Source organism: Astatotilapia calliptera, chromosome 12, assembly GCF_964374335.1.
Source record: "Astatotilapia calliptera chromosome 12, fAstCal68.1, whole genome shotgun sequence".
NCBI lineage: Eukaryota > Metazoa > Chordata > Actinopteri > Cichliformes > Cichlidae > Astatotilapia > Astatotilapia calliptera.
Window position 1 is genome coordinate 28,662,311 of NC_137433.1, and position 12,876 is coordinate 28,675,186.

The 12,876-nt window shown below is 39.4% G+C and overlaps 1 long non-coding RNA gene across 1 annotated transcript; it reads right to left on the minus strand.

Moving 5' to 3' along the window:
- Positions 1-2: 2 nt before the first annotated feature.
- On the minus strand, positions 3-12,510 carry LOC145432187 (uncharacterized). The gene is made up of 2 exons (XR_013912465.1): positions 12,380-12,510; positions 3-231 (listed from the first exon to the last, which is right to left on the minus strand). It is a non-coding gene; the product is annotated as an uncharacterized LOC145432187 (long non-coding RNA).
- Between the last annotated feature and the right edge of the window lie 366 nt (positions 12,511-12,876).

Consider the following 12,876-nt stretch of genomic DNA (forward strand, 5'->3'; position numbering starts at 1 on the left):
CGTTGATTTTTATGCCTTTTTTTATTTTTATATGATCAGGCATTATTAACTTCTTTTTTTTTTTTATACTCTTGCAGTATTTAATATTTTTTACCTTATCTAATGTATGACCAGAAAATCCCACATTCTTCACGTGTCATTTGTTGAACTTTTAGCATGTCTTGGCTTCACTGCGGCCTGAGAGAAGTCAGCTGTTTATCTCAAAGCCTGGCCGGCTTTGCTTTCTTTTTCCTGAGAAGATAAACAAAAAAATTACGTGAGGTAAGTTTTTGTGTAAATTTTGCAGAATGGCAGTTTTGAATACCAAAATAGTTTTTAGTCTCATATTTGCTGCAGTGGAGGATGTTAAGGTAAACAGTGGTATTGTCAGGAGGGCGTGCACATCACCTTGGTTTAACTCAGTATCTGCGAGTCATGCTTTAAATAACTCAAGGCATAATTTTAAATGAGAACCCATAAAGGTGTCCTTAGTTGCCATATTGTAGTTGTAGTATATACAGAGACTGACGGGTATATTGGTATTTAGAATCAGCTTTAACGGTCAAGTACACATACAAGGACTCGGGCTATTTATGCTCACTTCTCAGTGAAAGAAGCATTTACTTTCACTTGACTGTCAACAGACAGTACATTGCATTATTTATTTTTAATATTAATAAGAGTTTGTTATATTACAACAGTTGGGTGAGTTTGTACACTGCATAAACAGAGGAAACAAGAGTTTTTTAAAAAAAAGCAAAATGTTTGTGTCAGAATAAAGCGCAGGCAAATATTTAACAGTAAGAAACTCTGGAAATAATGACAACTTTAATACAGCAATTATTGTTAAAAAAAAAAAAGATGTACCAACTAATAACAAATTCTACTATTGCAGTATTTTGTGGTTATTTAACTCAAACTACACATTTAAAGACTTTCAAATCGTATGTGAAACTTTTTACGTATTACTGTTAATGCTTCCATAGGAGCAGCCAGGTGCCCCTAATCAAATGCACTTTAATACCTAACTGTGCACACCTTTATAAGCAGAGATGTATTAGTTTGATGGTCTGCAGCATTCAGGTAAAACATCAGGAATGAGAAGCCCAATAGTCTGAGATGGGTTATATGGCCAGGTGAGAAGCTTTAACAAGAGGAAAATTGTCAAGACAGTACAATTAAAAAAAGACTGAACAAGAATGGTTTGTTTGAAAAGATGTGCAGGAGAAAGCCTGCTTTCTGGAAAGAATGATGGCAGGAAGACTTAGGTTTGCAAAGACTTGTGCAACAATGTCCTTTGGACAGGTAAGAGCAAAGTGAAGATGTTTGGCTGTACTGCAAACATGCACAGGGCCATGTTGGGAGACAACCAAACATAATATTAGCACAATCAACTCGTACCAACTGTCGAGCACAGTGGTGGAGGGGTGATGATTTGGCCTTATTGTGCATCCACAGGACCTGGGCACCTGGCAGGCACTGAGTCAACCATGAACTTCTCTGTATACCTGCATACTCTGAAGTCAAATGTGAGGTCATCTGTGTAACAGCTAAAGCTTGGCACAAACTGAGTCATGAAACGGCACAATGAGCCCAAGCACAGCAGCAACTGTACAACAGAATGTCTGAAAATCAAAGAATGAAGGTTGCAATGGTTTGGCTAAAGTCCAGACCTCAAACTGCCACAGTAAGACCTGTGAGAGCTGTGCATAAACAAAGGGCCACAAACCGCAATGAACTGAAAAAACGCTGCAACTCACTTTTAAATGTCTAACATCTGATGCAGTCACGTATCATATGTTGCTTGAGTCGGCACAGTTGAACCTTTTCTGCAGTAGTTACTGTTTCAGGGACAATATTATATTTAATGAAAAACTCTAAAAGTAAATGTTAATGAATACATTTATGTTTTCATATTTGAAATTTCTGCTTTTTGTATTTAAAATATGTATTAGTTTAATCACTTTTAAATCTTTTCATATAAATGGTTTCTGAGGGAGATGGAGCAAATTAAAAAGAACCTGCATGCCCAGCAACCTTTTTATTACAAGGTGGATATAGTGGATTTTAGATTACTTGCTATGCAAAAGCCCAATAAATCCTTTGAATGTAGCAAACCTCACAGATTACTAGAATCAACAAGCACGTCCTGCAGTACTTGTGGTTACAGCCCAAGTCTGCTGGCTATCCAAACTTTAGCAGAAAAGCTAAAGTTTGGATATGAATGATTATGAAAAGCTTCAGGTTGAAGTCCTGAAAACATCAGCAGTAGATAAGGTCAGTTTTTCACGATCTGCCACCACACAGTCAGCAGAAACCACCATTAGCTTGTTATTAAGTGTTAGTGAGTTTGTTGGGGTGCATGACTTGAGGCTTTACCTAAGGAACCCTTTTCCACTCCTAGGCTATTTAAACTTCACTCATATTTGAAGGAATTACCGCATTTTTAAAACCCTCTTGTGGAAGGTTATCCATCCAGCTGCAGGCAGGAGGCAGGGGGCTGCAAAACTGCTGGGATCAGTTTGGAAAAATCCAGGCATTATAAGGAAGTCATAAGTCTTGTATCATGAAACAAAGACTTGGCAAAGTGTTTGCTGTTGGCAGTGGTCAGTGAAAGGGGTAGAGAAAGGAATCCAAACCGATAACAGTCTTTTCATCTTAATCCAGTCTTTTGTTTTGCTGACGCACAACTTGTGGTTCCACCAAAACTCTTCTTACTGTATTTCTATGATTTCCAGTTAAAGCATTGAGGTCCACTAAACTTCACATCTTCTCCTGAGCTCAGCCCGCTCATGTGGGGCAAAGGTGAGAGCACAGCCTTGGCCCACACTTGGGAATGTAGGCCAGGCCCCCTGGTGGGGACTTGCTGCCGCCCTTGAGACTCACTGGAAGGGAAAGGCCTGAGCTGCTCCCAGCAGGGTGATTTAGATCCCTATCACCCCTGGATCAGGATAAGATCATGAACTTCAGCGTGAAGGGAGTTTGGGTGGTTTTGCAGGAAAATCCGGAGTGAGTGGCAGCAGCGGGCCGGAAACATGCTGCAGTGGAGGATGTTAAGGCAAACAGTGGTATTGTCAGGAGGGCGTGCACATCACCTTGGTTTAACTCAGTATCTGCGAGTCATGCTGTTTTCCCTAGGCTGGCTGAGAATTACTTACATCCATAATGACACTGTTTACAGTCACAGCAGAGTGATGTTATCCAGAAGAAATAATGTTACAAACTGTAACTGAGGAAGCAGAGTAGTTTATTTTAAGAGATGTAATTATCATAAATTCAGCAGCCTTTCTGCTTCCACCGCTGTCATTGAGTTTCTTTCTTTCTTTCTTTATTGCTGGGTAATTAACGTGTTTAAAGAAGACCTGTACGTTTTAGTAGAACAAAAATTTCCAAAAATATTTCCATGTAAGAGTACCTATAATTTTTTTTTCTACCAAAAAATAATTATCTTTAGATGCAGTAGAAGATGAGAAGAAGACAGGAACCATTGTATGTTTATTTTTTAAAATAAACTAATTATATTTGATGTATCTTTAAGTAGCCTGTAAATTTGTGGTATGTTTTATCATTTTTTTACAATAATATTAGGAAGCATAAACTCCCCCATCTCATTATAATTATATATTATTTTGATGTCCATATTACAGGCAGTCCTGATGCGTGTCTGCATTGAAATTCAACCACAAAAACTGAATTTACATTTTGAAAAGTAATGTTGTTTTTGAAGAAAATGGGCACATTATAAGTACATATAAGTATATCCCGTAATTATCAACTTCGAGGTGTTTTAGAGGAAAGAAGGTTTCTCTGTGTTACACTGTAATTATACTGCATTTATAGGGTTCCAGGCTGTATTACTGAGTAATTTAACCTTCCAGTTTTACACTGTAATTACTCAGGATTGTAAGTTTGAAGACCTTATTTCTGCGTAGCCCAACCTCCCCAACTTGAAAAATAATTACAAAGTATTATTAGGGGCATGAATTGTAACATAGAGTAGTCTAACCACCCTATTTTACATTGTATTTACACAGGATATATTAAAAACATGCAGACTTTATTATAAAGTAGCCTAACGTCCTACATTACATTGTAATTACAGACACATTTTTGCTGCTCGTGTTATATTTTCAAGTAGTATAACATCCTCATGTTGCATTATAATTCCACAGTACGTTTTGGGGACCGGGCTGTATTAACAAGTAGCCTCCATCAACACCTCTTTTCTTGCACTGTAATTACACTGCACTTTTAGGGGCATGGGGTGTATCACTGAGTTGCCTGACCTCATAGTTTTGCATTGTAATTAAACATGTTTGGTGCCACCTGATATTGAATTAAAATGACTTATATTTGAATTTAAATTGTCTAATTTTAATCATTTCAGTTGCTCTGATTTTCATTCGCACAAAAAATTCAGTTCTCTAAATATGTATGTATTTGTTTAATTACAATGTAAGCTGGGCAGGTTAGGTTACTCAATAATATAAGCCTTATAAGAAAGTAAAAAAATACCCCAAAGTTACTAAAATATTTACAGTATAATTTGTTTCTTCTATCTTTTTGAAACCTGCTGTTTTTACCCTCCTTGTTCTGCTGTGCAACTAAATCACTATTTGAAGCTGCTGTAAACTGCGCCCTAATTCAGAAAAACCAGATGGTAATTTCCAGGAAATTACACAATACATCATGGGCTTTATTATAAATTGCTAGCACCTTTCTCTGTTGTTTGTTATACATTTATACATTGTTATTTATATGTTGTTACAAGGATGGAGACGTGACAACATTGCAAATAACGAGATCTGCTCACTGGATGTTCCCGCGGCACATCCACCCTTTTGGCCTTCTCCCCCTCAGCCATCAATCACTTTGCTCTCCACCACCCCCCTCTTGCACCTCTGGTGAAGTGGGGCCACTGCCCTTTACGCTGCTCTGCATACGAGGAATGTGGCACGTTACAGACCAGACACACACACACACACACTGAGGAAAACAACTCCCCAAAGGCAGGACCATACAGTCAATGTGTAAATGTGCAGAAGAGATTTTTCAAGGCTTCACACAAACAGTACTGTTGCCTCAACAGGACTGAGCTGCTTAGTGGGGCTTTGTGGGATGTCGGTGGAGTAATGATGTGGGTGGTGGGAGAGGGGTGGGGGGGCTGATACAGTATTTTCTGACTTTTATGATACGCTGTTATGATCTACATTTAAAAACTCCATACAACTTTTATGTTTAAGCGTAGTGTTTCAGTTTTGCCATAACAAGGGCTCGCTAATCCTTTAATAAACTTTAATTCACATAATCTGTTACATACACATATCAGTAACACACATAAACATTGCTAACTGCACAATTTTTAGTGTGTTTGACATTTCTGCACTCATACTTCTTTCTTATCTGCTGACATGTACACAAATACCACTGGCTCTGGTTGTGTTGGCTTTCTCCATTCATTTATTGGTCCGCTTGATGTATAGGCATTCCTGATCCTAGCAAACTCTAATTACTTTGGTTAATCAGACTTTTTATCTAGTGCCACGGCACACCTGAGTAGTTTGTCTTTCTAACAATGACAACCTATAGAACAACAAAATGTCGTTTCATTAATTACTTACATGCTGGTTGATCCCATAAGTAGTTCCTTTTGTTTCACCTGCTCGTGTCCTTTCTTTAAATAAACTCTCAGAAATCTGCACATTCATCAAAATCCATAAAAAAGGAGCACCAGCTGTTTTTACTCCTGTTCCTTCTCTGTCTTTGACAATCCTCTGGACAGCCAGAGACTTAGTCTCTCCGTCATGCTGTGAGCAGATCGTGATCCACAGTCCTATGCAAACTTTTTACACAAACTCAACAGTACAAATATCATCACCTTAAAACCTTTATTTCCTGCACTGCTTCTGCTGCTTTCGTCTCACCCTGTCAGCCCACAGCTGCCCTTAATGATCCCTAACCCCTACGACCTTTAACCTCTTCAAACCCTCTCACAGTTGGCGGTGTTATTTCCTGAATTGGTCTGTTCTCTTTTGTTTTAAAATGCTTTCAAGCAAAAGAGATTAGCAGCAAAGATATGACGCAGGGCCTGAAAGGTGCTTCTGGGCCTTCAGTTGATCAGTCTACTGTTTATTGAATCCTCATCAGAAATGATTCGAATAACTAAGCAAGATGGAGCTGGAGAAAAGGTTGAGGAATGCCAAATTACTCAAGAACTGGACTGAATCTCAATGAAAACAGGCCTTACGGAGTGATGACATTTTGAAATTTTTGGATCACATTTCTGTCAGTGTGAACAGAAGAGGTCAAGAGAGAGACACAACATGAGTGTCTGCAGCCATCTGTAAATCACGATGAAGTGTCTGTCATGTTTTGAGGCCAGTTGTGGATGTTGTCAAAATTGATGGATTTATGAATGCAGAAAGAAAAAGGTTGCTTTTTGTCCACCACGCAGTATTATTTGAAAAGGGTCTGATTGGAAACCGCCTAAATTTTCAGTATGGCAATGTTCCCAAACACTGCCAATGCAACTAAAGCACATCTGGATAAAAAACACACACACTGGAGCACTATCAGTTGTGGACTGGCCTCCTCGGAGCCTCGACCTCAACATTATTAAAGCAGTGTGGGATCAACTTGACAGAGAATGAAAAGGCTGGCAAAGAAGAAGAGCCTTGAACGTCCTTCAAGAAGCCTGCAGATAGCTAAGTGCCGGCTGTGTTAAAGAACTTGCTGGTCATACTTTTAATATTGACTTTTAAGCTCGTTAGAATTGAAACTCTGCTTTATATACTGTATTTCTATGTATGCACCTTTACCCATTTTCCAAGCAAAATATAAAGAAATGAGTGACGTCTCAAGACTTGTGGACAATAATGTAACCAATCTAGAGTATAACTATGATAACTACACTAATACAAGGTCTGTTTATGTATAAATATGCTTTCCACAGGATGTTCTTTTAAAGTATTGCGTAGAAAACCCTAATCGGCATGACATTCCTGTTACATTTGTGTGTTTGCACACTGGGATGTCAAGCAGAAAAACTGAAGGGAAGTTGAAGGAGGGCAGGCTCAAACACAGTCGGGTGTGATGAGAGTGTCTTTTTTTTTGCCATTTCCTGTGGTGGGTGGCTCAGTCATGCAGGATACCCTTTAATGGATAACAAGCAGAACAACTTTCTTTCTTCAAAATAACCTATGGTCCCCTGAACACAGACAGAAAGCTCAGGAAGAGAAAGACAAAAACAAAACACACACTAACATGAGTTTCCTTGTTCTACCTTTAATTTTTCCACATATCAAATTCAGGTTTTTTTTTTCTTTTCAAGAGTCCCAAGTTTTCCTGCAAGATGTAATTAGTGTAGAAACAATACACTTTGTGCATCTAAATCCTGATCCTGTTTGTGTACGTGGTTTAGATAGTGTTTGTTTACTAAACCACTGATTGCCATATCCTATGTTTGAACGGGAGTCCAAATAGAAGCCAAAGTTAAAGTACTGCCTGTATCGCAGCCCTTTATAGCAACAGGAGTAATAAACAGTGCTGGTGGTGACATAACATACGTTTTGCTAACCATGCCAAATCAGAAATGTCTCCTGATCACACCCAGACATTCCTCATGCTGCCAGCACTCTTCATCTCAGCAGAGGGCTGCCATTCACTACTTTAACTCATCCATCTTACCCACTCGTATATGTGTGCGATGAAGTTTTTATGTGTCCAGGTATTTCGAATGTCCATTTGAAGATATACCGAAACATGATCTCACCCAGACTGGCATGGAAGGAGTAGAGACTCCCTGTTTGAATTTCTCCCCGCTCATATTTTTGAGATACAACCATCCCTGTGCTCTCTGTTTATTGCACTTTTAAGAAAACACTCGCTGTAGAAATGTTGTTGGCTTGTCTTAAATTATACATGAAAATCTAAATATTGTGTCATTTTTGGGAAAGTGAGATTAAATATTTGGCATGCCTTTTTGTAAATATTGAGATTTGAAGGGTTAAAGTTTTAAAGGTTTAGATGCTTTTTCGGGGGGTAAGTGGGAATAATTGATATGATGAACCTGTTGCTTGTTAACACATCAAGCAAATACAGATTTGAAAGGATAATTCACTTTATCATATATTTACCAGCAGGTAATAGTTACTGAAAGTTCTCGTCCAGTAGAATTTGATATTTATGGACCTACATAATGCATCTTCTGATTTCTTAAACATGCCACAGTATTCCTGTTTAAAATGGGAGAGCTGTCTACATAGTTTTTACATGATGTATACATAAGGATTTAAATATTACCAATAAAGTAAATGCATCAATAGAATTTGGAGGTTGAATTATCCCTGAATTATGTCGTAGATAAACATTTTAACAACCTATTAAATAACACATGTTAAATCTGTTTTTCACAACCTTATCTGAGCTTTATCAAATGTACATTGAGCAAAATACAAAAATCTTTAATGTTTTATTTAAGTTGCAAAATCGGTTCAGGCAAATAATTCTCTATATGGCTTTAAATACACATTTCCTTACAGATATTTGAGATATTTGATACATTTTAAAAGTTTTAGAAGTTTGGGGATGTCAAATATCATTGTACTTGTATCAATACAAGTACTTAAACAGAGTGCTCAAAGATACTGCAAAAAAACCAAGAGCTTCAGCTCATATCCTGCCAGCTTCAGTTAGCACAATAAATGTTCATGACGGTGCGATTACAAGAACCCTGAACAGGCTATGGTTTAAAAGGGTTGCCAGGAGAAAGTCTCTTGCATGAGAGCACAGCTAGGGTTTGCAAAATACATCTGAACAAACCACAAGACAATGTCCTTTGGACAGCTGAGACCCAAGTAGAGATGTCTGACCATAATGCACAGTGCCAGATTTGGAGAAAACCATAACAGCACAAACACCTCATACCAACGGTCAAACATGGTGGTGAAGGGGTGATGATTTGAGCTTGTTTTGCAGCCACTGGCCGTGGGCACCTGGCAGGCACTGAGCTGACCGTGAACTCCTCTGTATTCTAAAGTATCATGAAGTCATATGTGATGATGTCTGTCTGATGTCTGTGAATGTTCTCAGTCATCCACATCATCATTGTCTAAGGAGCTTGGAAAGAAAAGTGTCTGGACTTCTTTAAATTTCCTTGAAGACTTTTCACCTCTCATCAGCTCTATCAGCTGTCAGCTAATGCTTGGCCCAGACTGTCATGCAACAGAAGAATGATCCGAAGCACAGCACCAAATAAAAGCACAGCTGAAAATAAAAAGAATTGAGGTGATACAATTAAGTCTAGACTTCAACCTGACTGAAAAATTGTGGCTCATCTTAAGTGAGCTGCGCAAAAACAAATACCTGCAAAACTCAATGAACCAAAGTAGATTTGACTCCATAGAGTCCTGTGATAACTTTCTTTTTCATGTGTATGTATATACGTGCATACAGGTTATTTTTCTGCAAACTGTTTGAGGTATATGATGCTGTGGCTCTGAGCACATAGTTCTCTTGATAGGACCTTCTGTTTGTGACATGCAGCCAATCAAAAGAAAGTTGGCTCAAAGGGAGACTGGCCTTAAAGATTAAGGAGCTAAAATAGTTTGTCTTGGGCAGAGGATGAGATCAGGGGCTGCACCAGTGCAAGAAAAAAAGGATTATTTTGAGTTCTGAATCATGTTAAGCTCGTCTAAAAGAGAAGCAGGAAATGAATACAATATGCTCATTTTAAATGCTGGACTTAGCCCCTACAGTATAAAAATGGGTGAATTTATTTTTAACTATTCTCCTCATAAAAGCAACATTTGATAATTTCCCTTGTACCCTTAATGACGAGCTTCGACACCTCAGTATTTACCAATAAAGACATGACTTGACCACCATTAGTAGTTTCCAGGTAGCTACATAGGCAGAGAGACACCCAAACTAACTTCTGATGCACATCCAGTCTTTTTGCTCAATAAGCAGGCCTGAAACACTAGGTTCGGAAAAACCATTTCAAGGGTTCCTTCTAGTTATCTTTCAAGGGGTAAAGAGATAAAGGGATTTGTCCTTTTCCCGGTAAAAGATAAATCACGTATCCCTATTTTCCAGATTTGACCTGATGTTTGTTTACATGTGATAATGTCTTTGCTGTTCTGTGAAGCGCAAAAAGTAAACAAACTTAACATCTTCACTTTTACATAATCCAGATGGATATTTTAATGTTTGAGGAATGTCTGTTCTCAACCCACAGATGAGCAATTATATGTTAGGATTGCATCAAACCACTAACCTAGCATAAAACAGAGCGTTGTCATATGCAAACGCATACATTTATCTGTACCTGTGTTTGTGTGAATACTGAAGCCTAGGGAGTAGTTTACCCAAACCACAGGGCTCCATCTACAAACACACACACACACATTACACTTCTACTCCTTCTCCTCCTCTCCGCACCCTCCATGTTCCTTCCTGTTCCTGTTTCCTGTTCTGCTGTCCCCCTGCACAGGAAGCCTGATCGTGCTACTGGACTCTGACAAAAAGCCGTGAGTCAAGCTGTAAACTTTCTGGACACACTGGAGGAAAGAACGTGGAGTTTTGTTTTGTTTTTTCTGATCTCCATCTCCATCTAGCTCTCTCATTGTTTCTCAAACAAATGACTCATGGGGTCTTTAACTCTATGTACAAAGCCACATTTGTCCTCCACGTTTAACCACCTGCAGACTCTTGGCTTTGCTGTCTGTGAGTAAGCTGTGTCCAGCTGGGAGGTCTGTAGATTGTGTGCACCTGCTGGCTCTGGTGCAAGTCTTACTCAGTCAGTAAAAGCATTACTCAGTTCTCTTGTTTCGTGACTCGTTTACGCTGCTTTGGAGGCTTTGTAATATCATTGTCCTGTAATGTTAAGTTTTAAAGTGACCAATCGTTCCAAGAGCCGTTATCAGCTGCTGTGAGGAGCTCAGACTGAGGGTTGTGACCCTGATCCGAAGTTTGAGGCTCGGCTTCGATTAGATCATGCCTGATCAGTGGAGGGAGCCGATCTGCAGCCTGACCGGTGACCAGCTCCAGAGGTCAAGGTTCAAGCCATGAGAGTCAACTTCTTAACTCAACCATGAAAAAACACACGTCGCTCATTCGTGACACAAATCTGAAATCAGTGATCAATCTGATCGCCTTTTGACACGGCCTTAACTGTATGGCCTCTCGCTCACTCGGAGGTCAAGTTTAGTTGTTCTCTGTGTGCTGTGTCATCCGTTTGTTTGTGTGCATGTTTCAAAACATATGGCAACATTTGCTCTTTGGATAAAACACAATGAAGAAAATATGCTTTTGCTGTCTCAGCCATTTTTGCAGTGACCATTAAAGGCTTTAAGTAAATCCCTCCTTCATCTTCCAGACTGCTGTGGATAGGCTGTGCGTATGTTTGTGTGTGTGTGCGTGTGTGTGTATGTGCATGTGTGTGTGTGTGTCCATAGTTACTGGAATGTCTGCTAGCCAGGCCTTTTATTAGGCTCATCCATACCACCACATTATAGGCTCCCGTAGCCAGGCAACTGCAGGTTCTGGCTGGTTACAATGGCGAGCGTCCATTGAGTGACGTCGCCGGCCCTATTTGCCTCCCTCCTAAGAGAAATGAGGGCCTTTTTTAAATGTGCACCCCCATTCCAGCTCTTTCAATACTCACACATACATACACTCACTTAACCCGTTACTCACGCAGACAGACACACACACTGTGCTTCGTCACCCTCTGTGAAGATGAGTGGAACTAACAATCTGAAAAAAAAAAACATCTCACTGAGGCAGAGCACACTGCAGCTTCCCGGGAGTGTCTTTGTGTGGGAAAACCCATGCAGGCCACAAAGTGTGAGCGCTTACTGTCAGCCAGTCTTAGCCTGATTATGTTACTCTGTCTAGTAGAACATGTTTTACTGTGCAACAACATTCCAACTAATACAAGTAGATTAGGTTATGATAACCTGTGCATTTATAGGTAAACATGAAAGTATGATTAACAGTTATTGAAGTTACAAATTACTCACATTTTATTATTTAGACTAAAAGCAAAGGTTGCCATTAAAAACATGGTCATTTTGTTGGATTCATAGTCTAAATTCCAAAGATATTCAGTCTGACATCAATAAATAAAAGCTGTACCATTTACCGTTTGGGGAAAAAGTAATTTTGGTGATCTCAAACCAGCTATCAGAGATCTTGGAGTGACGTTTTGTGGCGAGTTTTCACTGAATGCTGATGTTAACAGTTGACAAATTTCACAAATGCAGTCCTATTATATCTAAAAGTGAAATGGAGTTTGTTATTCCTGCTTTTATTTCCTCTCACCTTGACTACTGCAGCTCACTGCCTTCTACTCGGGTTGTCTAGCACTCATACAAAATGCTGCTGCAAAGCTCCTTACCAGCTCCTCCATCCTTCAGCTCCTCACATCACACCTCTGCCGATCTCACTGCACTGGCTCCAGAATCCAATTCAAAGCTTAGGCTTTCCTCTTTGGGAGTCTGCATGATGAAGCACCCACTTTTGCACACCTCACCGGGACTCTCAGGTGTTGATCAGGACTAGGGATCAAGACTAAAAACTAAATGTGACAGAGCCTTTGCAAGTGTGAGCCCCCGCTCTCTTTGCAGCACTCTGCCCTCCTGTGTCCAATCGACGAGCAGTTTTTTATCAGTTTCTTATTGAACTTGTGCTTTTTTCATATCTTTCAGAAAATGCAAGTAAGTAGACCTTGAAATGGAAATATTCTATCAAACCTATAGATGAGGACCTTGTGATATGGTTGAACATGCTGGAAACTTGCTGTAGTCTCAGTGAAACCTTTGTTGTTTTCTTAACTGCATATTCAACCCTCAATTGTGGGCACCCTGAGTCTCTGATGATAATTTTAATCTACCA